Raw genomic sequence first — 25,508 nt, 5'->3', positions numbered from 1 at the left:
CAATTGTATCAGGACAAGTTTCTTCTAATGCCACTTTCCTTTTGGCTGGACTTCTGCACTGAATGAAGCTTTAGGTTTATCTCCATAGCCCAGCTTCCAGGCCCACTGGCTGCGGCTGCGAGAAACTATTCCAGTAGCTTCCTTGGTTAAAAACAGAAATTAAATGCCATGATGGCTTGGAAGGGCAGATGAAAGACAGCCTTCTCTGTTGTGTGTGGTGGGATAACATTGCTAGCACCACATGAGTATAAAACAACATCCATACAGTGCAGCTCAACAGCCTTTGGACTCTCCACACATGGAGCTCCCTTTGGGAAACCCTTAAAAGCCGGTTGAAAATCATGCCCAGTCCATGCTTCAAAGAAAACCCCCCACAGATGCACGTGAGAAAACAAGCGCTTTCCAATGAAATGACCTTGCGCTAACTGGAAAGGTAGGAACTGTACACAGTCACCCTCAATACAGCAACCTACAAGTTTGTCCACGCAAATTAAAGTCCATCCATCTGTCAATATTTCTCCAGTTTCTAGGCCACCAGCATGCTTGCTTATCCCCAGCTCCAAGCCATGCCAGCCACCGCAGGCAAGCACATGCAGCCTGCAGTGCTGGGATGGATGGAGGCAGGACCTCTGGGTTGGACACTATCCCTACCTGCCTGCTGAGGTTTTCTGGGTACCTAAACTGCTCCTACACCACTGCTGATGAACATGAAAGAGGCCTTTTGTTGGTTTATGATGGTGTGGGTAAGGCTGGGGCTTGCCATAGGTCCTTGGACCCAAGCAATATCTTCACCATCAGCTGGGGATTGCTCCCCGCACTCCCATAGGTCCCCCGTGAGCACTGGCTGCCATGGGCAAGGGACCATCAGTCTTAGTAGTAGCATGTGCAGAGATGGTGTGGGAACAAGAGAGAAGATACGGGATAAGAAGATACGGGATAAGGGAAGATAGGGGATAAGGATGCTGGGGAGGGACTCTTCGTTAGGGACTGTAGTGATAGGACAACGGGTAACAGGTTCAAACTTAAACGGGGGAAGTTTAGATTGGATATAAGGAGGAAATTCTTTCCTGTTAGGGTGGTGAGGCACTGGAATGGGTTGCCCAGGAAATTGTGAATGCTCCATCCCTGGCAGTGTTCAAGTCCAGGTTGGACAGAGCCTTGGGTGACATTGTTTAGTGTGAGGTGTACCTGTCCATGGCAGGGGGGTTGGAACGAGATGATTTTAAGGTCCTTTCCAACCCTAACTATTCTATGATTCTATGATTTTGAGGGCTAATGAGATAGTCTTTCCAAAGAAAGGACAGGGAGGTAGTTTCACCCCAAACCCCCCATTGGCAAAGGACTCAGCAAAGAGCCTTGGCTAGAAATACAGTCTCTGGCTTGGCTTCAGTGTAACTGTGCGTACCCTGGGCAGTACAAATCCTTTCAGTTGCTGTGACTACAGGAAGAACTATTAATTAGTCAATTTTCTGGGTAAACAATAAATACACATGTTACGATAAAATCCAACCACAAATTTGCTGGTTAGAATTTCTGTCCTTTAAATAACATCTCTGTGAGCATGATTTCCAGATCCTTTCCCAGACTTACCCACACCAAACCACCCAGCATTTTGGAGGGTGTAGGTTTGTACAGGGCCAGCAGCACAGGAAGAACAGCATAACATTTTGGGTTACTCTCACCAGTCCCTGCAAAAACAGCTGAAATCTTCTGTAAGAACTTGTATTACAACTGTTTGATGCATCTAACGCACACACACCTGTAATGATCACATAGAAATTTAATAACATAAATGGTGTTGAAAAGAGGAGTCAGGTTTCTTACTATTTGCTGTTATGCATCTTATCCTGGATTGACTTTTCTCTATTGCTGTGATTTTCTTCCCTGTGTCTTAACTAGGCCCCAGGGGCCATCCTTAGCCAGACTGCTGACAACTGATTTGATTGATGTTATAAAGATGAACTCTGAGGGGTCTGATGGCAAAGCATGAGCTGTCTGGAGCTGGCAACCATCATAAAGTACCCCACTGAATTTTCCTTTTCTATTTATTTTTGTAGCTTTAAGTGACGATGTTCTCATAAGTGGATATGTTTTGGACAGCAACAAGATGCTACAGTTTTGAGAGTTTGTTACTGTTTTTAATAAATGTCACTGTAATGCCAGATGAGAATTTAACTCATGGCTAGAAATCAAGAGGCCATCAGTTCTACACCCAGCGTGGCCATACAGGCTGAGTCAATTCTTCTTCTGGGTACCTCTATGTGGAATAAGACAGTGTGAGTGCAGTGCTAAGGAGATGGAGGCAAAATAAGCCATTAGGAGCCATGTGTGGGGTGCTGGGGAATGGACTCTGTGCTGGGCCAGCTTGCACTGAGGGCAGGTTTGACTTCTTCTGGCAAGGTGTTGGCTGGAGAGAGCAGCATGTGCAGGTGACATTGAGTCAGTGGTGTTACCCACTCCTCTGGCATGAGATCGGTATCTGGGAAGTGTTAATTCAGCAACCGAAAATGGCTTTGTGTGAAGGGGAAGTACACAGAGAGCTTTGAGTAAAAGGCACATGACTACAAAGGAGGGTGATTACTTCCGAATTGTGAAATAAATGAAAGTGGCTTGTGTATTGTCTTGCTGTGGTGGTACTTACATCCAGCAGTTGTAGAGCAGCACTTGAGTTTCCTCTCTGGAAATACGCCATAGACCACAGGAAATTGCTAAGTCTAAATAAACAGGCTTATTAACTAAATAGGAAAGTTACCAAGTCCGGACTCCTTATGATCACATTTTCCACTGCATTCTGGTAACTGTTTGAAACTTGGGCAAAAATCCTGACTCTCCAAATAGCTGGAGCCACGTGGACTGTCCCTGACTTGAGCACAGTTGCACGAGAACATAAAGAAGGACCGAAGCATTGACTCATGAAGCCTTACTAGTAGATATCTTTCCCAGCCTTCACAGTGTGGGATCTAAGATGGTTCTGACTACCCAAAATTTTGGATTGCAGCTCTCCTATTTCCTTGCCATTTTCTCACTTCCCTTACCTTGTTATGGAGGCTAACTTCACACTGCAGAAGGAAATTGCTGCTGGCAAGTTGGAATGTGGTACTTGTCATGTGCCAGAAATTGGTGCAGCTAAGCATGCCTGTTTCTGGGATGCCACCAAAGTGACTTGACCCACTTTGGAAATGCTGCAGGTAGTGGCAGAATTGTATTAACTTAATACTGCCATGAGGGAAAAACGAATACCAGGGAGGCAGGCACACGAGGCTGGTAATATAAACTGCTGCCCATGAGACATATTGGAAAAATATCATGCTGAAAAATGTTGTTTTAAAGCCATTTTATTCATTGGTTTCTTCACTGGAAATGTGAAAGAAGTGAAGAAAAATACCCTAGAAATAAAACAGAACTAGGCAATACGTTCAGGATTAAGAGGGAACCTTTTGCTGCCAGAGTGGGCAAAGATTGACTGAACACCATCTTTAAAGGTTAGTATCTGAAAACAGAACTGGCCGTTTTTTGTAGCTCTGCACAATACAAACAGGAATTGTCTGTTTGATGCTGCCAGTGGTCCTCTGGGAGCACAACTAGTACTGTACAGATGGAAAAACACAGAGCCTATAGCTTCCTAGGAATGTGGGACTCCCAGGTAAGAGAGAAGTGTCCAACAACTCGTTAATGTTCTTTATGAACTGGATCAAGCTCCATCTTGAAACTCATCAGCTTTTCTTGTCCCCACTGTCCGGACTAGGAAGCTGATCCAATGCCTCTATGTCCTAGATGGCTAGAAAAGGACTTAGAGACGGCAGTTGCCCAGGCCTTGCTTTGGTAGGCTGGAGGAGCCAGCAGCATGTGGGGCAGCCAGAAAGCAGGGTGGAAACACTCTTCAGGAAGCTCTTGAAGTGTCATTTCCCTTCATTACCCAGGACAAGGAGCTGCCCAGCTGTGCCTCATCTCCCCTGACCATGCTCCCAGGTTTCACTTCTCTGAAATCTACAGGGGGGACATGAGTGGTGCACGCTGCCAGCTCCTGCTTCGCAGCAGGTGGGGATGAGCCTGACACATGCACTAAGACACCTCCTGGTCTGGACAAGTTAGACATGGTCTCCTGCTCCATTCTTGCACTTTTTCCAGTCTTAGTTCATCCTTTCAGACTGCTGGTAGCCAGAATTGAACATATTCCTCTGGGCTACCTCTTACGAGCGGCTTGAAAAACAGTACCGAAAATTCCCTTTTCCAATGGAACTGTCTCACTACTTACTGCACTGTCACATTGCACTGATGATTTTGCAGCCTGGCAATAACTGTGGCACCTACATCTTGCCATTCCTCTATTTCTTTTCATTCCTGATTTATTGTAGGAATCCTCATTTATTATCATTGAAATCCCAAATTCTTACTTTTCATTCCACTTGTTTAAGTCCTGTTACTTGTGCCTTCAGAAAAGTCACCTCATTCTCCTCATCCAATATTTCATTCCAACCTGGCAATATTTGGGAGCTATTTGTCACAACCAGACTTTTTAAAGCCATTTCTGTGTTTTCTGTTCTCAGTCTAATCTCTTAGTTTACCATTCACCATTCATACTTTCCTATCACTTACATCTTTTTCTTTCTTATTGAGACTTCTTACTGAGATCTCCTCTTCCTCATCTCAGCAGATAATTCCCCTTGTGTCCTCCCATCAGTTGCTTCACTGAAGTTCAGACAGATGAGATCTGTTATCCGTAAAATTCCCATCATCCATGCGATCAGCTCCTTACTAAAGAAAAATCTCTGTATCTACCATTTTAGTCTATTTTCCAGTTACCTTCATGCTTGTAAATATCTTTCCCCACAAAACGTATTTTAAATAGTACGGAGCCTTCCAGAACTGGATTTTATGGGTGTTTGGGAAATAGTCTGGGGATTATCCAGATTGTTTTCCTCTCTGCTTCCTTTTTAAATATAGGGCTTTCATTCTTTTAATTCTGAAGATGTCCAGTGCTGTTCCTGATGTGAGGATTTACTACAGCTCATCACTATCAAATCTTCACTTTTGCAAAGCAGATCTTAAAGGAAAACTTGAGCAGACTTTGCTCCCAGAGTGTTGCTTCTCCCCTGATACATCACGGTACTTGATGATAATGAGGGCGTCTAAATGATGCAAAAGGTGAACTGACTGAGCATCTTGGAAGGGATGTAGGGATGTCTAGATCCTACAGGGAAAAGACAAGGCACAGAGTGGGTGGGAAAAGTCATGGCTCTGTCAGGAAGGGGGCCAGCGAAGAGGCAGCCCCAGGTCACCTTCAAGCATCAACCGCTCCTGCTCACCGTTCTGTGCCGGAAACTGACGCTCCTGGCTCTGTGCCGTCCCATGCACACATGGCTGAGGAGGGCAGAGCTGAGCCCTGTGTCACCAAACAAGAGCAAGTCTCTGGCTCTGCCAGGGAGGAAACGAGTTCAGGCCTTAAAGAAAACACTGGCAGGTCACTCTCCCTTCGTGGAGAGGAGCTCTGATGTGCAGCTATCTCTCTGTCCAATTAAGAAGCAAGGCTAATGAGGGCTGTCCTGACAGAAGGCTGCTGGCCATCGCCTGAGCTGCCGCACAGCCCAGAAATGCAGCTCTGGGGATGAACCCCATGGGACTTGGCTGACATTCACCTAAACACCCTGCAAACCCCTCCAGAGTCAGCCTCTCCAGCAACTCTTTAAAGAGCTGGATCTTGACATTGATTTCAAAGGGGGCTTGAATTACTTGCAATTTTGTATTACAGCCACGTTACACTCAAAGGCAGAAGTGTCCACAAGGGTTGTTCAAATGCTATTTTTGCTTTTGCAAACAAAGGAGCCCTTGATACCAAATGAGTGACTGTATCCCCCAAGTATGCTGCCCTGTCTAAATATGGAGATATTAGTAAGCATTTATTTTCATTGTCTGAAAAAGGAGGAATTACTGTTTCTATTTTTTTTCCCCCTAAATTTTAATGGGGAGAGAAAAAACAGCCTTTTGGGCAAGGACGCTTTTCTATTTTCCCAAGAAAAATCACTTCTCTGTGTGCAACACTGGCCTGGCTTCTGCAACAAAAATATTCTTTCAGGGTATTTTGATTATGTCCCTTGGGGGCACATCATCATCAGCTGTTTTCCAGATGTTTTAGTCTTTCTTAATCATACTTTCTCACTAGCTGTGAGATCTGATTCAAACCCGAAGAACGTCATTCCATCCGGCACAGCTTTTCTGAGTCCCCAGGAAGTGTTTGGGTTTTGCAGCTTACAGTCATGAATTCAATTAAAAGATAAACTGAAATAAATCTATTTAGAGTGGACTTGCACATAGACATCTATTGGCATCTGAAGCTTACCAGCGTTGCCACTAGGAGTTTCTCTCATGTGTGTTACGCATCAGGCTGAATTTTATAACTCTGCCCTGGAGAATGCAAGGTGCCTTGCTATCCTGAATACTTGCTATCAGCAGAAAATATTCTCACCTTGTGGTCCACCACTTGCTCTAGGTCATTTAGAAGTCTATTGAACAGCAGGTCCCAGAACAAACTGCAAAAGCTTCTCAGTGACCTTCCTTGGTTGCAAAAAGCTATGTTTTGTTTTCACGTTTGTTACCAAGCCTGCAGTTTCCCCAGGGCCCTCCTGAGGAGTTTTGTCAGAAGCCTTTGGTCTGATGGGCAAGGCAGTCTGATTCCCTGCATCTGCCAAGAGTCAGTGCACAGTGGTTCTTCCGCCAGCTCCACAATGCAAGGATCTGCCTTTACCAAAAACACCAGACTTTGGCTTTTAGACTGAAGCTCTCCACCAAAAAGACTGTTTTCCCCATTGCCCCATTCTCTGCGTAGTCATTTATTCCTCTGCGTAATAGAGGTAAACTGCTCCTTAATCAAAACCGTACCTTCCACATCCATTTCCTATTGTCTAATAATAACAGCTGCTCTTAAAAGTAAATTGGCTGTGCATGTCTCAAAGAGTTTACTCAGGGCCTTGTTTAGTGGGGTCCAAGCTGTGAATAAGGCCTCTGGGATCCTTCTGAAAGCCTAATGTGCAGATGACAGCCCTTCTGTGTGACTCAGATTGCATCTGCTGTACACATTGCCATCCTGACATGTACCTTACTCCGCTGAGGGATGTAGTCCCCAACTAGCAAGCAGAATTTTTGCAAAATTGAGCTCTGGCTATTGCTAGAAAAGCAGGTTGGAGATTTTGGGGGAAAATAGTTCTTTTTTTCTATTATTTTCTGTAAAAATGGAAATATTTTATTTTCATTGTTCTTACACTATTCCTCCAGGACTCTTTGTTTTGACGCGTATTGAGTTCAATGAATTTCTCGTTTTCATTCATAAAGGACAAAGTCCTACAAACACCTGAACATGGCACAACTTTATGGGCAGTGGACACACACAGCTTTATATGCACTCTCTGTTAGCTTCCTAGACACATACCAGCCAGTATTATTTTTCTTTAGGAAGGGAGGGAAAAAATAAAAGATCCTGTTTATGTGGACATAGAAAATAAATATTTTTTAAATGGATGCCAAATGTTAAGCTAATAACCTTGAAAGCTTGGGCATGCCTCCCAAAAATGCAGATGAAGGGAAAACTCTCTAAAAAGTTTCTCCATGTTTTACTCCAGATTTTCCCAGTTATTAGACTCCTGGGATTTGCAGTTTTGGGAAGAAGGATGTGGTGTGGCCCCTTGGCTTCATAAAGCCTGAGAGTGCATGAAGTGTCCGTTTGCCAGACTGAAGACAAGACCTATCATCTCCTTCCCACTCCCTCATTGCAAGTCAGGCAGAAGTCATGATGCCACCAGCATCCCAGCATGAGCTGAGAAACCATGTGCCTGGGCTCTGGAACTGGCTGGGAAATGTACTTCTGCTGATCTGGTCTCAGATGATGTGGTTGTCAGGCTTCTCTTATTTACCTCTGCCATATGCAGATGCACACAAATACGTTCCCAAGGCTCTGCTACCAAGAACAGTTACCAGCCTGTTCTGAGCACACACACTGTCAGGGTTTCATCCTCCCTGGCTATCTCATTGTTTCTTTCTCTTCAAATATATGTTGCCAGCCATCTGAGGTAGCGGGACCTATGTGTGTGTCCATACCTGGGCATTTTGCTACTGATGGGGTTGTGACCCCATCCATCCTTGCTTTCCTCATGACGGAATCAGAAAGGAGGAAAGAGCCCCAACATAAAAATTCTCAAAAATATCAGGTAGAATAATTATTTTCCTGCCATGTATTTTTGTCTCCAGTATACCATTGCTGTGGAGGAGAAACCCACAAAAGTGAATAGCAGAGTAGGTGAATTATGTTAGCCAATGCACAATTCCCATTAACATGGACCTACCTCCAGGGGCTACAGGGTTGGAAAGTGAAGCTTTCCTGGCACAGGATTGCCTGAAATTGTTTGGGCACCTGCTCACAGACTTCCATAAGTCTCAGTTAGGGTGACAAAGAACCAGAAATCACAGGAAGAAAACATTCATTGGAAAGAAAGAATTGCTGGGGCTATTTTTTTTTTTGCTTTCACAAAGGCAGCGGATGCAGGTGAGTGAAGAAAGGATGCGGTTGCTAATTTCTGGACATTTGATTATTCAAGTGCATAAGTTCAGTAAAAAGCTAACCTGCAGCTTGGCAGTGTACAATACTGTTATCCCATAGGAAGTACAGACTGTTCATTTCAGTGCTATCTCTTTCTGATTTATAACTCCTATGTAAACTCTGTGCAGACTTCACAGAGCAGAACCATGGCAGGTTCAAGGATTAAAGTCTTCACTGTACAGCAACATTAAAAGAAACCTCATATTTGCCAGGGGCAGCCTCCAGTTTGTTTTCATAAAGAGGAAGTGCACTGAACTTCTTCATGGAGACTTCATTCACCATCTTCCTCATTTTATTTCTCCTTCATCTTAAAATAGACCTTTTAGGCTGAAAGTTGATGGTTCCACTTTGTACACGGAAAGCATAACAGAACGTAACAGACAGTGTGAGATGTAATGTAGGAGCTAGTCCAGAATGACGCAAGAAAGAGAACAGCTTCAGCTGCAAATGCTGAACCAGTCAGGATGTGAAAATCATTTCTCTCCTCCAAGCTGAAATAAAAATGTAACTGAACTTGTAATTTCTGGGCAGCACGAGCAATAGTCCTGGGAACAGTTGTAAAGAAAAGGAAATCATTTAAAAGTGTGAAGTTTGTGTAAGGAGCTATTGCAGGGCAGACAAGAAGAAATTATTTGCTAATTGTGCCATACATTTTTGAGGTTCTCCTCATTTATTCTAGTCACATATAAACACACTGATTCTTTCACTATGAAGAGCTATTTAGTCCACAGAGAACCACATTTCAATGTTCAGGCACTGTAAAACTGCTATAGGAAGAGTGTTTAGTGAACAGTTAATGACTTCCTTAAAAGGATAATACAGTTAACAGTTGAGAGGATGTACAGCTAAATATGGCCCTTATAAAACTTAGCAGATTCCATTAAAAAACAGACGTGCAGGAAGTGTCTAGTTCCTATTAGAAATGATTGTACACAGTTGCATTTGAAGAAATAAATTTAGTGTACAGAATTTTACATCACATCCTTTGAAAGCACTGAAATTCTCTGGTGTCCACAAATCTGTGCATCTGGTCCACATACACATACACACACAATTAACTGGCGTGCAATTACTTTAAAGGAAAATGTGCATCTAAAAGTCAGAGCCTACATGTGCTGAAGTGAACAGCAATATCCTACTGACTGCAGCAGGCCTGGGTTTGGTTGCACCGGAATCTGTAAGCTAGGTTCTCCTCTCATTGATACCTCACTCACCTGGGGGGAGTCCATATCTATGCAAAAGAAGGGGAAATCTGTTCCTGTAATTTCTCTGTTAGAGAAGTCATTCCATTCTCTTTGATCTAATTTTCTATTTTGGAAGTTAAAACAGAGCTAGTGCTAAATTTCTTTCATTAGATTGAGCACTTATTATGGACAGCAATTATGCACTCAGTCTTACTCAACTGATTTTATGGGATTCTAATGTTTATTTTCAAGGTATTATCAAGAAAAAGATCTGGAGCCAGAATCATCTAGCATTGAAAGATGTCTGCTTACAGAAGCCTGGAAAACCTTTCTCAACTGTATTTGAAAAGATTTTTTAATTCATTTCATGGAAATCAGAGAATTAATTTGCCTTTAGCCACAGTCCTAGTGCTCGCAGGTAAAGCCAAGGAAATAATCCAGAGAGCATCAAGACAAACCCCTGATGAAATCTAATGCAAAATTGCCTACCAGAAACCTGAATAACTGGATTCAGAGGATATTCATGGACCCACGCCCAAGTTTTTTATTCCCCAAAGAAGACTGACTTCCCATCGATACTGAGTGCTGTGAGGATGTTACGGCTGGGTTAAGGACCTTAGGAGGAGAGAGGTTTCAAGTACTTGGGCTGCCTGTGGACAGTGAAGGTTCTCACCTTTGAGCAGTCGCTTGGGCTGCTCTGTAGTCCACAGGGGGGACAAGAATTGTGCAGGGCTTCCTTGCTCCTCATGATGCCCTGTGGTCCAGGAGCTGAGCAGTCATCAAGGAAAGAAATATTTAAAACCAAATATCCTTGAGGCCTCTTACTCTGCAGGTTCCCCCAAATAATCCCCATCCTTTGATGTCCAGTCCATCAAGAATAGAGGTTAAAAACTCAAATTGACAGAAGAAAGCAGCAGCCATTGTACCATGGAAAAGTCCTTCTTTGGCAGGTTGATAACAACACAACTCTAGTAGTGAATTTTGCTTTTCATATTCTAAGAGGAAAATTAAACCAGTGTGGCAGACCCAGCTGGGCTCGCAATACCAGTAAGCAAGAGGGAAGTGAAGACTATCACTATCATGGAGAATAAGGTTTAAAAAATGAAGACAACTTTTTCATTGTGAGGTCTGGGTTTTATGTTGTACTTTTATTACTGCAGATGGTTTTGTATGGAATATGATGGCTATCCTGCTGTGTTGGAAGAATTATGTTCAATTCAAAAGCCTGGATTTCCAGTCTACAGGTTTTGGAGGAAATAAATAGTTTCACACAGGAAATGAACAGAAGTCTCTCTGCAGCACACAGCATTTACAAATCTTTGATTCGTCATCTGATATTTATTGGGTTACCTTACATCATGAACATGGAGACAAAAAAAGAAATTAAGCGAATGACACTGTCCAGTACCTGCTAAAAGGGCAGAATTAGTCTTTACTCTGACCAAAGGTGCCTGTTCCAGCCATGTCTTGGCATTTTAAAGAACATTAGCCGGCATACAGGGTTGTTTCCCTTGGCATCTGCTGGCTTTGGTACAAGCCTGTGCTGCAAAGCCTCTATCCATAGCATTAGCAAGCATTTCTGTAAAATGATGTTACTTCAAAGCTCTGAGAGCACACGATGTTACAAGAATTCAAAGCAGCAGCAGAACATTATTGAAGAGCATGGCTAACTCATTACTATTATTTACCATGTGGTAAATGTTAAATATTACTAATATATGTTATTATTTACTGTAGATTTCAAGAGCCCTAAAAACCACAGGAAAGGAGCTCCAGCAAGTTTTTTGATGTTCTTCATAATGGTTTCCTTACAAAACCTAAACAATTCTCCTGTTTAACACGACCCGAGCAAAAGAAACATTCAGTAAAAGGAACATGTATAATTTAGTACAATGTTGCTCAGACAATTCTTCAGTTAGATTTATCAAGCAAGGACAGGATATTGCCATGTTGCAAGTAGGACCTCCCTACATCAGCTAACCCATGTTGCTTCTTGGGACATTGATAGATCAGAAGGAAATTTTAGTTTTACCCATTAACGGCAGCGTCAAGCATATAATGAGCAAGCTTGCTTTCAGCTTCCTAAGAGCTCTTGCAAAGTGAGTGGAGTCCCCAGCATCTCTTGCTGCATCCTCTTTCCGACTCTGTTGAAGCGCTTGGGCTAACAGCTGCTCTACCTGTGACTTTTGCAATCTGCCCTGAGCTGGAGTGTTCATTTATGTATATGTGTGTGTGTATATATATATATATATATATGTGTAAAAATATATGTCAGGCTGTAGAGGTGTTGCTTAGAAACCTCTTTTAGCAACTGAATCAGCAGACATCTGCTTCTGCTGAGTCTAGGCTGTAACTACTTAACAAGGGCTAACACGAGCTGTTGCACAAGACAGCAACTAGCTCTGGTGATACTCTGGTAGGGCTGTAGCCAACCTCTTCCTTGTTTTTCACAGCCTAACCAAAAGGCCACTGACATCGCTGTTAGAACAACAGAAGTTCTAGCATGCATGATACACCTTGTGATTTGCCATATTTGCCCAAGATGTCAGTGCATGCTCAGGAGTTTCTTGCCTCATCCACCCTAACATTGGCATTTCTGGTGTGATCCAAGCTCTTGGTCCATGGGTAGACAGCAGTAACCCCAGTCCCATGGCAGCATTGATGCCATCCACAGCCCTCTACCATGGCTTGGATCTACACGGTTTCCCCACTGTTGTCATGGAGGGAGTTCATTAGCTCAGTTCTGTAACATCACATCTCATCGCATTCATTCTGCATTGAATGATTTCCTTTGCCTGTCACAGGTTAAATCTGGGGCTCCCAGCTTCCTATTACAAATGTCTTCAACATAGAGGTTCTCTCAGTAAAGATGATCAGAAAAAAATGGAAGAGGTAGGTTTTATATTTATAGCAAGGACTGAAGAAAGAAGTTATAATTGTCATATCTGAAGTGACTTTTTCTCACAACTATTTTTATACACGTACTCATTGATGTGTTGAGACCCATGTAGTTACATCACCACACTATTGCATTAACACCACGAAAGAGCCATCAGCCCACGGTCTTCTCTGTAGCAGTGGTGGATCAGGGGAAGGTCAGTCTTTCAGGAGATTCTTGTGTTACCTGCTGGCAGCAGGAGCTGAGGGAGGCAGCCTGGCAGCTCACATCATCTCATAAGAGCAAACCCTTGGCTGACTGCCTGAATGACCCTCAGGCAAGGTTTAGGATGACCCAAGTGACATAATCCTAGGAAAATCTCAAATATATCTTCATGAGAATCATATTGTCCAGCAGCTCCTGCAGACAGTGTAAATGCCCATCCCTCTCCTGGATTAATCTACCAAGATTTTCCTGAATCCCCCAAAGTTTACCTAGACCCTGAGGCCACCACTCTCTATCTTTAGCATGCTACCACTGTTAGCAGGTTTCTTTTGCCTACGGAGATGGGCTATACCTTTTCAGTTATTGATCTTGCAACCCTGTGGGACCACAATACACCTTCTAGAGCACTGTTTTCCTAAGAAAGGCTCTGTCAAAGGAAGGATGCAGCCAGGCATCTGCCAGGCTCGGAACACCTATGCCAGGCAGGGAGGTTCTAGGTAGTAAGCAGACCTGGGAGATCACACAAAGAGCTTGTAATTGCACCTGTGACTTCCTTGGAACCAACCACAGTGGGTGAAGATGTTGACTAAAGCAGTTACCGCAAAGCCAACATAAAGCAAATAGACCGTATACACCAGTGAAATGAGAGGACGAGTAGAAAGTGCTGAGCAGTGGTGGTAGTCTGTACAGCAGAGCCTGTCCCATCAACCCATGCTCCAGGGCTTCGCTAAGGAGAGGCTGGTACTGAACTAGGTTCTTGCTCTGTTTTCTGAGGAGCTGCAAGAAGAGATGGAGAGGAGTGATGTCTAAGGTCTACCCCAGAGACAGGATCTAAAAGCCAGACCTACATGTCATCGTGAGTCTTTGCTGGAAGTTTGGTTGAGAAGGAGATTGGAAACATGGTGCAGTAGTAGGCACTGACTTGATGGCAGGTATGCTGGCTGTGCATAAAGTGCAGTCATTTCTTCTGTCTTCATCTTACTTTTATATTCACTCTCTCTTGTTTATAATCCCTGAATACAGCCAGCCTTTGCTAGACTGGGAATATAAACACATATTTTTGTGCATATAAATTCAAGGACAAAGCATGTGGCTGTGAAATTGGAGACGAACAGATAAACTGTTGCAAGCAAAGAGATAGGACGTCCACGCAGCTCCTCAGAGGGGACTAACCAAGAAGGAGGTGGGATATCCCTCTAGCAACCCTCTGGATGTGTCCCATAACCAGGAATACTGTCAGCCCTCACCCCAGGGTGGCCAGGCACTTTGTCTTTACACTTCAGAGACCAAGCGCATAGAGAGCGTCAAAGGTCTCCCTCAGGGAACTGCTAATGGGAGCCTCCAAGTGGAAAATAGCTGCAGCAATGCAAATAGAGGTGGATAAGCCACTCAGGTGCTGCAGCTGTACCTCCGTGGCTTGTCATCCACATTGATTCCCCAGGGAGCACATCAGGTACAGTCCTGGCTAATTTCTAGTGACATCTGTGCTTAACACGGGTCAAGCCCTGGCCCTGCCTTTCTCAAAACAGGCTTAATAATTATTAACTTTCGGCTGGATGAGGAGAAAACAAACGTTAACTAATAACCTTGATTTCCTTGTATACACAAAACCTTTTCTATTTTTTAACATTGGCTCTGCTTGACTCTCTATTTGCCTGGGAAAACACCGATCTGATGCTTTGTCCCCTGCCTGCGGTTTTATACCAAGGGAAGGACAGAAAATCTGGAGTGATGAATCAGTGATGCAAGGTGAAGTTGGCAACGTGTGCGAGTCAGCGGGTACACCACCATGCCGACAGAACTGGGGCTTCTTTTCTTCCCTTTACCTTATGAATTAATTTGCCTTCATGTCAGTTCAGTTGTAACGAAACCTGCTTCTTTTCTTCCTTTTTTTTTTTTACAATGCACTTTCCAGCACTTTGCATAGCCTGAGGGTCTCGGCTGGCATGTAAGTGGATATTGCCCTGCAAGCTGCATTCTGCCATAAAACCGCCATCATCTCCTAACTCTTAAAAGCAAGAGCATGATGTGAATTATAGGCTTTTCTTCTCCATGTGGGGCTTATAGTCCTGAATTACATTTTGTCAGCCTGTTAAGAAAGCAAGATAGAAGCCCATTAAAAATAAGCTGCAGTTATGTAAGTGTTCATGAGTGTCTAAATATTAATGTCAGGACACTGCATAATGGAAGTGCTCTAAATAATCCTTTTTAGCCTTTGTAGTTTAATCTCTACTCATATTTTACCCATTAGTTACCTCTAAATAGCATGGTTCTTTTGATAAGTTAGAGGCTGTGGATAACATTCAGTGAAATTTCAACATTCTTGTCTTTAACTGCTGCAGTTGAACATGACTGTTCCTGGGGCTGCTTGGTCTTTGGTATTTTAATTGCAAATGAACTACACAACCTGCAACAGTTTAAACAAACAAACAAAATAAGGGCAAACATCCCAGTGCCCAACTCCTGCCTCCATCTACGGTCTGCAGAAGTATTTGGAATCTCAGCCCACTCACGTTATTGGTGCTTAATTCAGACCACTTTTCTATATGGTGTTATTTGATGGCTTCCAAAACTTACCAATCAAATGCTGTCTCAATGTCAAAGTGATGAGATAAAATGACAAAAGGCAGGAATTAGAAGCTTTCACACTGTGCCTAACTAGCTGCCAATGTCCACAACCGATCCATTGTGTCTGTGAATTACTGGGTTTGGTTGGAGGTCCCAGCGGTGGGTATCACATACACTGTAGCATCCAGCTGTGGAAGAGGAGGGTTTCATTCATTTTATGTGCTTATGGTACAATCTCTATCCTACCAGGGCTTTCATCTAGGAAAAATACATGAGCAATACCTGAAGGCAAAGAATGTAACATTTGCACATTCAAAGAAGGACCTGAAGTGGTAATTCACCATGCCATGGACCTTGTGCAGGGGCAGCCAAAGTACCTGCTGGAGTCCAACAGATCCTCCTCTCATCCTCCTTCCCTGTCAGCACATCAATTTACCATATAGCAGCTGCTCCGCTATGGTGAAGTGGCACATGCAGGCTTCACCCTCCTGCATGGGCAAAACACATAGCCTTCAAAGTGGGTTTCCCCCTGCCCACCACACCACCCTCTGCTCACTACCACGGCACCGAGTCATTCCAAGCCTTCTGCTGCTATATGAGGGTTTCTGGCTGTAGGCTTGGCAAAGGGGATGCACAGGAAGGTGCAGAGACAGGGTATAGGTGCAGCCAGGGGATGGGTCTAACAGACAAAAAGCCGAATCTGTTTCATGGCCCAATTTGCAGCTCTTGCTCACAGGCCTGCGCAGCGAGGACAGAATCTGTGGGGCAGCACTGCAAGCAACTAGTATCAAGTACTAATGGTTTTGGAAAGGCAAAAATAAATCCCACAAATATCCTGGCCCTCCAGTTCTCAACAAACACAGCAAGAATCTCATTGCTTTGATATTTTGTAAATAAGTGACTATATCAGGTAGTTATAAAGGTTTGAACTCTTGTTTCCAAAATGCTCAGTAATTTGTTTGTTAATTTAGATTGCACTTCTTTTAATAAGAATAGCCAAGCAAGAGGCCTTGAAAAACTGAAAAAGGACTCCCAGTGTAGGAACTGATGCTGTTTAACTCCCTCCATTATCGTTGCTTAGGGCAATAGAATCATAGCCTTTCTCACATCCCCTCAGCACCATGGAAATGTCATGCAGCCAGCTGACAAATAGCTGTTGTCAAGGAATTCCTCACCATTAGATTTATGGACAAGGGTAATTTCTAGGTTGAGACACAGTCCCGTGTCTGAAGATCCTCTTGTGAAAACTTTGCCATTGCAGTTGGGTTTCTAAGGAAGTTGTGACAACAATACATGTTGATTAGAAAGCACTACATGCTGGTGCTGAATGATTCACAGTGTCACACTGGAAGATGTTGCAGAAATAGCTACTGGTAGCACAGAGCATCCCAAACTCTAGCCTGCAAAGCAGATCCTACAGCACGAATCACGTGGGAGTGATTCTTTCTTCTTACTCCCAGCTGCTCAGTTGATTAAAAGGTTGCTAAAAATATGACTATTGCTTAATATTACCCTTATATGTAGTCCTTCTGCAATATCATCTTGCAAGCTGTATGGGGAAATCCTCCCACCCATGTGACAAATATATATGATAACTCTTCAGAATCTAAATTTTCCAGTGGACGCATTCACTTTCCCTATTTTAAACACATCCTTTCTATTTTGGTCAAATGACTGTGATCATTAGATCATCAATGAGGTGAAAAGGAACTCTCAAAAGAAAACACACCCAAACACTCACATTTTGTTAGCCCTGAAATGCGCTGGTGGGGGAGGACTTGCTGCCAAGCTTTGCTTTTCACAGCCTCAAAATCCTGCTGCCCAGCCCTTGGTGGGAAGAGTCGTGGAGCTGTGAGGAGGACACAGTGCATTGCTGCCCTTCTCCAAAATGCCTGGGATCACCATCACCCTTTTTTGGGAAATATCCATGTGGATAGCTGGTTTGATGTTGTATCAGGACTTCTGACGTTGGTAATACCTTTAAATGACAGCAGACATTTTCACTCTTACTATCCAGGCTCTCTTGAGCACCCCAAAGTCCTGAATTTGAGCAGAAATAATTAGGTACCATTGCAGCGCCTAAATGATTTTTTATTTTGACCACCAGCACCATGACAAAAATTGAGCTTGCTCTCTCTCTGTTTCTCTGCTGAGGGTTTTGGGCTGCTCACAAAGGGCTAAATCAAGGCAGCTTTCAGAAATTCTGTATGGTAACAGGTGACGCTAAACATTTCTTCAGACATTGCAGAGGGGTTGCAAAATGATCCCTTTTCACAGTAAAAGCCCAGAAACTGTTTGTGCATAAAGTATTTGCACAGGGTTAATATTTTCTTTTTCTGTTTGTTTGCCCGCATATGCCCCTACACAGATGTATGCACACACACACAGTGCTGATTGGCAAAAGAAATCTATGGTTTTAACATATTCCTTAACACCCTGGATTCAGTTTGCTGCGAGTGGTGGAACTACCTTACTGACATTTTGACAGTATTTGGACTGCTGTCAATGCTACAAAAATCCCATGGAAGGTGATGATGAACTGCAGAGGAAATGTGTCTTTGCAGCAGAACGACACTGTTTTCTGTCTGCCCCTCTCACCTCTTCTCTTTAAAATACTCCAGCCATCTAATCCGGGATCAGAAATGACACCGTGTCACCTAAATTGCCAATTGCACAAAAGGGGTCCTGAATGGCAGAAACAAAAAAAGCTTGTGCACAACCTGTAATCTGCAAATCATCTGTCCAAGTAACTCAGTGACCGCTTATGAATAACAAATACATTTGGAGACATGGGTTGGGGCTCACAGACTGACCTGTTAGCCACCATCCAGGGTGAAGTATTCACAGCCCCTGGCAGCAGCTACTTTATGATCATGGAAAAATAGGAGTGTAGTACCTAGAAAATACTTCTAGGGGAGTCTACAGTGCCTCTCCGGGTGACCTAATAATTTGAATTGGGCAAGGGTGTGGGAGAGAGGATGGCAGCCACCATGTGCTTCAACACATCTGAAAGCAGAGGAGGAAAGATGCTCACCTTGTGTGTTTGGATGTTTCCAGCACTGGGTGGGAAGTTTTGCTGGGAAATGTTGGCAAAAGGTACTGGAGACATTTGCAGGAGGCAGAAGGAGGGATGGAGAGGAAGGAGGGATGCAGGGAGAAGTTCAGCAGCATGGGCATAAGAGTGAGAGCTGTCACCCAAGCTAGGGCTGAGGCATTCTGCTTTCTGTGTAACTCTAGTCCACACCCCAGGACAAGAAACTGCTTCCTTTCTCATCACGACTTACATCTGGCCTGCAAAAGACGTACATAAAAAGCATAGAGTAGTTACTTTTTTTATCAACTGCTCTATGCATGCCAGAAATAGGCTTTAGCGCTTTGCTGGCTTCCAGTTCATGTTAACAAAATACAGTGAAAGCAATTGCTCAGCAAAGGCAGAACTGGAGTGAGCTGCAGAGGGCTGAGAGGCTGTGAAAAATGAATGGCATCCCTGCCCTGCTAACCAGCAGGAGAATGGGCTGCACGGTACTGCTGGGATCCTACCAAGTGCAATCACTGACCAGGCATAGTGTATTTTCCACCTCCGTAACCCAAAAAAAAAAAAAAAAAATTGCTGTTTTCCCTTTGAAATCCTTGGAAGCTCTGCTAGAATAAACTCTCCAATCCTGTTTGAACAAGTGTGATTTTATATTCTCACTGTTTGCTTTGCATTGCATTACAAACCCCCACAGCCACTCACTTGGAAAAATGCTTGTGGTTCAAATACATTGAATAGCTAAAAACAAACACTGTTTACTCTTCTGATTGAATTAAAAGCATTTTACTTGAAGTGTTTAAAAATCTTTTACATGTAATAGGAATTCACTGCGAAGCTGGAGCAGCGCTTTTAGGACTTTTTAGAATCATTGCCGAGTAATCACGGTAATTTGATTATATTAGCAAGACTTTTTAAAAATTCAGGAAATTGGGTCTTTACTTAGTCAAATGAAAATAGGTTGTAGGAAAGAGATACTCAGGCATTAGATGCTACAAGGCGTTCGGCTGTAAATTGCCAGATGTTCCCATGCGGAGTACTGAACATAGTGGAACGTTTTGATTGAGGATTGCAGCACGCTGTACGGAGTAATCAAACCACCCTCAGGCAATGGGATGAAACTCCTCGCACCCCACTGGAATTATCCAGTGCAGCAAGTTCCTGTAATCTCCTGGCTCAGTGCATGGAAGCGGCTCACACAATCAGCTCAGTGCACACGTTTAGAGTTTGTCACTTCGGGTTTCATCAGCCTGTGCATGTGCTGAGCAGTAGATATTGGTTCTGGACAAATGTTTCTCATTCAGAGTCTTGTTTATGTGACTGCATGCCCTGTGCCCATTGAGTTCACCTTCTGTACCTGCCCTGCATGCATGCAGAAGCCATTTAAAATTAAAATTGCCATGGAATAAATCCTAAGGAATTTGACTTTGTATTGCCTTTTTCACACTTGGGGTATGTAAAGCTGCAGTGGAAATTCATCAGCTGATAGCAACCATGCAACCACATTGTGTAGGTAATTCTCAGGCACTGCAGCTCCGGTAGCTCTGGCTGCCTATTTCAGCTTGTTTAATGGTCAGAAGGAATGTTGATGACATTGCTGGGGTTACACATTCAATCTTCTTGTTTAAGGAATTCCACAGGATTGATCTCTGACCTGGAGGGTGACACAGAGGCAACCTCCACCTCTGACCTCCCTTCCTCCAAAGGACCCAGCTGGGTAATGGTAAGAGCAGCAGCTTGCCAGCCCTGGGCTGCTCTGCAAGTGCTGTCCTCAAGAACAGGATGTTCTGTGATCTCGAAGCAAATTTTTCCATTTGCCCATGTTTCAGTTTTAGTATTGGGTATGCTGAGGCCCTCAGCTCTTTGGCAAGGGTGCATCGTCAGAGGAGCAACAGGAGGATTTTTATGCAACAGGCACATCTGGAGAGGATACCTCTTCATTTTGCTCCCTATGATTTCAACCCCTTTTCCAGTTGAGATAATAGAGCTTCTGAGATTGCTCTGTACCTGTATGGTGTCTGGAGGGGCAGCACCAAGGGTAGGGGAATGTCCAACAGGAGAGGTGCAATGGTTTCAATTGATCTCTTAAAGACGCTCAAGATCTGGTTTTGGTACTAGAGGGCAAGTGGGGACTACCTGAGCTGGAGCTCCACTGAAATCCAGAAATCACTAAGGTCATTCTTCCCTGGGATAGCTGTGGCCACGGGCTGCCTGAGCGTCCTTTGAACCCGTCTTGCTGGTATCCATTTCCATGGGAAGTTGAACCTTTCCTCCTTTCAGGTGTACAGATTCCATGAACCTCTCTAGGAAAACCTCCAGTTTCTCTTAAGTTAGCGTGGCATCACTTGTACCTTTTCCACGTCCGCTGTGATGTGAGCAGGCATTTCTGGCTCCAAATGATGCTCGCCCACTATCTCTAATCTCAGTTTCTATCTCTTTATCCCTTACTTTTGGGACACATACTGTGAAGCTGATATAGATGTGAACCTCCACCCACTGGGTCATAACTCTGATGAAAATCCCTACACCATTTATGCCCCCAAGGATTTTCTTTAAGCACTGTTTTCAGCAGCACATTTGGGATCCATTTCAGATTTTAATTTAAAAGGTATACTCCTTATCTGTCTTACTGTCACTACTTGGTGCAACTTGCTGTTGCTCTTCAAAGAACAGGTTCCGACTAGAAATAGGTGATTTTTGTAGGATGTAGAGTAACCTTTAACAATTCCACCATGGAGCTTTATCACAGTAAGGTTACTTTTCTTTACTCCTTTTTGCTATTGTTGTGACCATAAACTCCAGAAAACTCTTGGGAGAAGTACCCAGGCAGGGAGGGCACTCCAGAAGAGCAGGCTAGTGGAGAAGGGTGGAAGGCCCAGTCTCCAAGGCTATTACTGTGGACCATGCAATACATCAAAAATCCAGTTACAGAGGCAGCAAAATACAGGAAGGATTTACAATTACAAGTGTAGCTGTGTGTTGCTATCACAGAGAGCGGGGGGGAGCTGCTCTTGGAAGTTGATGTGGAGGAAAGCATCAGTGTGTAGTGTTTATGGAGTTCATCCGTCCTCTCTGCTGTCATTGACACCAACCATTCAGTACGTATAAAATCAGGGTTTTGGAGTCTGTCTGCACCTGTAGTAGCCTTTTATGGAGAAGGACACCCTGCAGGGACTTGCCTGGCCATGGCATGTCAAGTCAGATGCCCAGCCAGCCCAGGTAGGGGGACAAAGTCCATATTGGAATCCCTCCTTTCCTGCAGCCTAAACCCAACACTGATCACAGCAGTTCATTCTTTGCAAATCTCTTCAACTGTCACTACCTGAGGGGATTTGAAATCAGGTTGAATGTGCTCATTCAGCCTCATCTTCTCCAGGCAGGGCTGACTGCAGGGGCTGGAGTCATGCACCATTGCTACCCAGTGCCGTGACATTAAGGACTCGGCACTTTACGAAGCCCTTTGAAGGTGTACATGGTGCTCCTTGGGCACAGTGGTGTACACACAGCTTCTTACTGATGTGATGCTGGAACACCAAGAGACAGCAAATTGAATTTAGCTTCTTAATAGTATTTATTTAGATTTGCTTCTGGTAACAGGCAGGAATAAGGACTTAAGAGCCCAGGAGACTAATCCTTTCAGACACTCAAGCTCCCATGCAGAGTGAGATGAATTTCCAAATGTCATATAAAAGACATGAGTGTCTCAGGACTGTGCCCCAACCATAGGAAAATGAGGGAATCCTTTTGCCTCTGAAGTAGACAAGCAGATAATGGCTCAGAGGTGTTTTGTCTCCTGGCTTTTGGGTACTACCGGGCTTATGAACATGGGTCATAAAGACGGGGACGGAACTGGCATGAAGCTATCTCTCTTTTCCAAAAAAATTTGTGAAAAGCAAGGGAGATTTTGCAAAATCCACACCTTGACTCTCTAGACTTGAGGATGCAGTGCTCTAAGCTCTGAAAAGGTATCAAATCCTTCAGCAATGGATTTATCGAAATGCTCAACAGGACTTTTTCTAATGTGAAGTGGAGCTAGTATCCTTGCTAATATGGTTTCTTACTGAATTAAGTAATAAAGTAGAATTTTTGAAGCAAATCAGCTCTTGGAGCCTGCTACTGTCACTGTGCTTTTTCATCTCAGGAAATTCTGGGGAATGTAAGTGTGAAGATTTATTTCATTGTGTACTTCTGAAGAAAAACTCCTGTTAGAAAACAAGGGCTGGAGCTGTGGCAGATGGTGCTTTTCTGGAGAAGAAATTAGTGTTTAATAAAGATTGTAATAGTGTGAACCAGATGTTCAGCTCACATTTTATCTTTGAGAAGGTTTGGGATGATGCCAGATAGACACATATGTGCATCACAGATCTTGAAAAAACACACAACCGTATTCCCAGGGGCTCATTAAGGGAGGAGTAACTTTCTGCAAGCCATCAAACTCAACTGTAAAATCAAGGTCTGTTTAAGCTGTGACTAAATATCTCCTAGGAACTCCCTTTCACCTTTCACATGGAGAGAGCAGCACTCCAGAATAATAAGGGTAAAGTAATATGGTTTCCCAAGGAAAATGGTGACTCCAGTTTGATCAAGTACTTTGGAAAATAATACTTAACTAAGTAAAGAAAGCTCATAATGAAACACTACTCTTATTGGGCTTTGTCTAACTCCCCACTGGAATGCAGAGGTGAGTCTAGCTATACAAGACAATATTTCCAAGTCCCCTACTTACTGGGCTTTTCAGCAAAGCACAGCTTTATTTCTTGTGTCTGAATTGCTCCTGCTATCTGGCAGATTCCCAATCTTCAGTGAGCTGCCCTGGTTTCTTCCCATGCAGTGGAGAAGTGCTCTCCCCCCTGCTCTCCCCACCTGCAGGTGAGCTACCTGAAGGCTTAGCCTCATACCACATTGTGCTCCTGGCAGAGCAGAAGTGCGGGGTCAGAGCTCCCAGCCTGGTGCTGAGGTCTTGCAACAAGACTATGTAAAACTCCACATGTGTGTCACTCCCCTGCCTATGCCACGCAGGGGATAGTCACTCTCACTGGGTGACATTTCACCTCTGCTGCCTGTGAGCAGCACAACTGCCTGTACTGCTCAGGTATGAGGCCCGCCCTCCGTCCATCCCTCAGGGCTGGGTGGCATAAGAATGACTGCACTGGACACGGCTGTAGAAGATTAGTTACCTTGACATTGTTTCCCTTTTGCACTTAGAGTAAACAAGTCCTTGATACCAAGGTCTCCTGCCTTACTATCTTCACTCAGTAAAAACAAGTATTCTGTAGAAAAAGAGCTCTGAATGGACAAATGCCTCTCCATGCCATGACTGAGCCATTTGCAGTCTTGAGCCACTGAAGCTGCCACTGGGGTCTCCAGGAGGTGGAGGCAACTATTTTAGCAGGGTCATTCCCGAACGGGCATGGGCAGCAAGTACTGGTGATACCGGATGTGTTACTGCAACTAGAGGAGATGCCCATCATAGGATGTAGCATTTATTATCAGCTCCTGTTGTTACCAGAAAAGCTGCAAGTTCTATATATATCTGGGAAAGGTGAGGTTAATCAATGACCTGTAAGGTGGTTATTTAGCATTATCATCTCCGTGTGCGTACATGTGCCCATCCATCTGGGAAAAATCCAATTAAAAATGAAGGTGGCAAATACTGCAGCACAGCCTTGTAGGACTGGCAGCTCCCTGCAGCACTGGGAGCACCATTCTGGGAGCAGGCAGTACTGGGATAGAGGCACTGATATACCCTCTGAAGCAGTTACTCCTTTGGCTGGGCTGCAGGCCTGGCTCCTTATTGGTAGGGACAATACAGGGGCTGTCTTGTGTTGAAGGCCCAGCAACATCCATGGATGCTGACCTGGGAGCAGGGAGAGCCAGGAGCCCTGTGAGAAGATCCAGCAGTGACTGCCTACCTGCTTTGGTCCTTCCTGCCACAGCAGCAAGAGCTATTCTTTGTTCCCAGGTTTTTTGAACAAGGATTTTGTCATAGCACCAAAATAACCAAGGGACTACATGTTTTAATTAAGCCTGCTGTGATCTCCGATTCTTTCCTGTAAACCAACAGGAGGACCAAGTGATTCATGTAGGAGGGTCTTCATTATTTTGAGGGGGATCCTCTTGAGTTCCTGCTGCCCTTCTTTAGCACATCTCTGCAAATCTGCCTCAGCATCCAAACAAACTCGGAAAGCAAAAATGCTCAAACTAGGTAAGGTTTGGAGAAGCACATGGCAAATTATTTTAGCTTAAGTCTGTGGCGGACATAATTGCCAGAATCATTGCGCTGGGCATGGCATTCATACTCCTGCATATTGCTGGGAGATTCAATGCCATGGCCATTTTTTGCTGTTAGAGCTCAAGGTGTATTATCTGAAGAAGTTTGCAATGTTTTCTATAAGCACAAAACCTACACTAATTAATAGGATTTTAATTCAGAGAATGAGCTACATTGTGAACACTTAAACTGCTTTAGAACTCATTTACATCAATTTCTTTGCTATTAGTCAGTTGTAAATCAATTAAATATGTCCACATAGAGAACCTGACTGGTATAAAATGCAAGACTGATTCACAGATTGCTTATACTTACATTTCAGTTCAAGGTCTCCTCACAGTGGTGCCAGACATAGCATCCTGTAAACACCACGCTTATCTTTTCCAGCTTACAGTTTTCTTGTGATTCAGATACAAAACTGAACTACTGTCACCCCATTGTGGAGGAAATGCTTTAACTTAAAACTCTCCAATCAGAGTTCATGCCGAGTTGCCTTACCTCACAATTAGAACAGGTGAGGAGTGCACATAAATTATTATTGACATCTCTGGGAGCTCAGCTGATGCAAGGTTAGTTACTTAACTCAGTTGTCTGCTGGAGCCCTTGAACTAAAATAAAGGTTATTCTCAATGACAACATCTTTTTGTGCATGCAAAAGCACAGGAGAACTCATTAAGGACTTTATTCTTTGAAATTCTTAGGAGTCACACCAAAACCCCATAGCTGCTAAATGTGTCCTTCCAGAGCTAGAAGGTAATGAATTT

At 43.8% G+C, this 25,508-nt stretch overlaps 1 long non-coding RNA gene across 1 annotated transcript; it reads right to left on the bottom strand.

Annotated features, from left to right (window-relative positions):
• Positions 1 to 495: 495 nt before the first annotated feature.
• On the bottom strand, positions 496 to 25,157 carry LOC134156483 (uncharacterized). Its single transcript, XR_009961921.1, has 3 exons — positions 25,060 to 25,157; positions 24,220 to 24,330; positions 496 to 505 (listed from the first exon to the last, which is right to left on the bottom strand). It is a non-coding gene; the product is annotated as an uncharacterized LOC134156483 (long non-coding RNA).
• Positions 25,158 to 25,508: the final 351 nt, after the last annotated feature.

This window comes from Pezoporus occidentalis, unplaced genomic scaffold (genome assembly GCF_034315485.1).
Source record: "Pezoporus occidentalis ecotype Australia unplaced genomic scaffold, CSIRO_AGI_Poc_V1 ctg87, whole genome shotgun sequence".
In the NCBI taxonomy this organism is placed as follows: Eukaryota; Metazoa; Chordata; class Aves; order Psittaciformes; family Psittacidae; genus Pezoporus; species Pezoporus occidentalis.
This window is presented reverse-complemented; position numbering and strand designations above follow the sequence as displayed.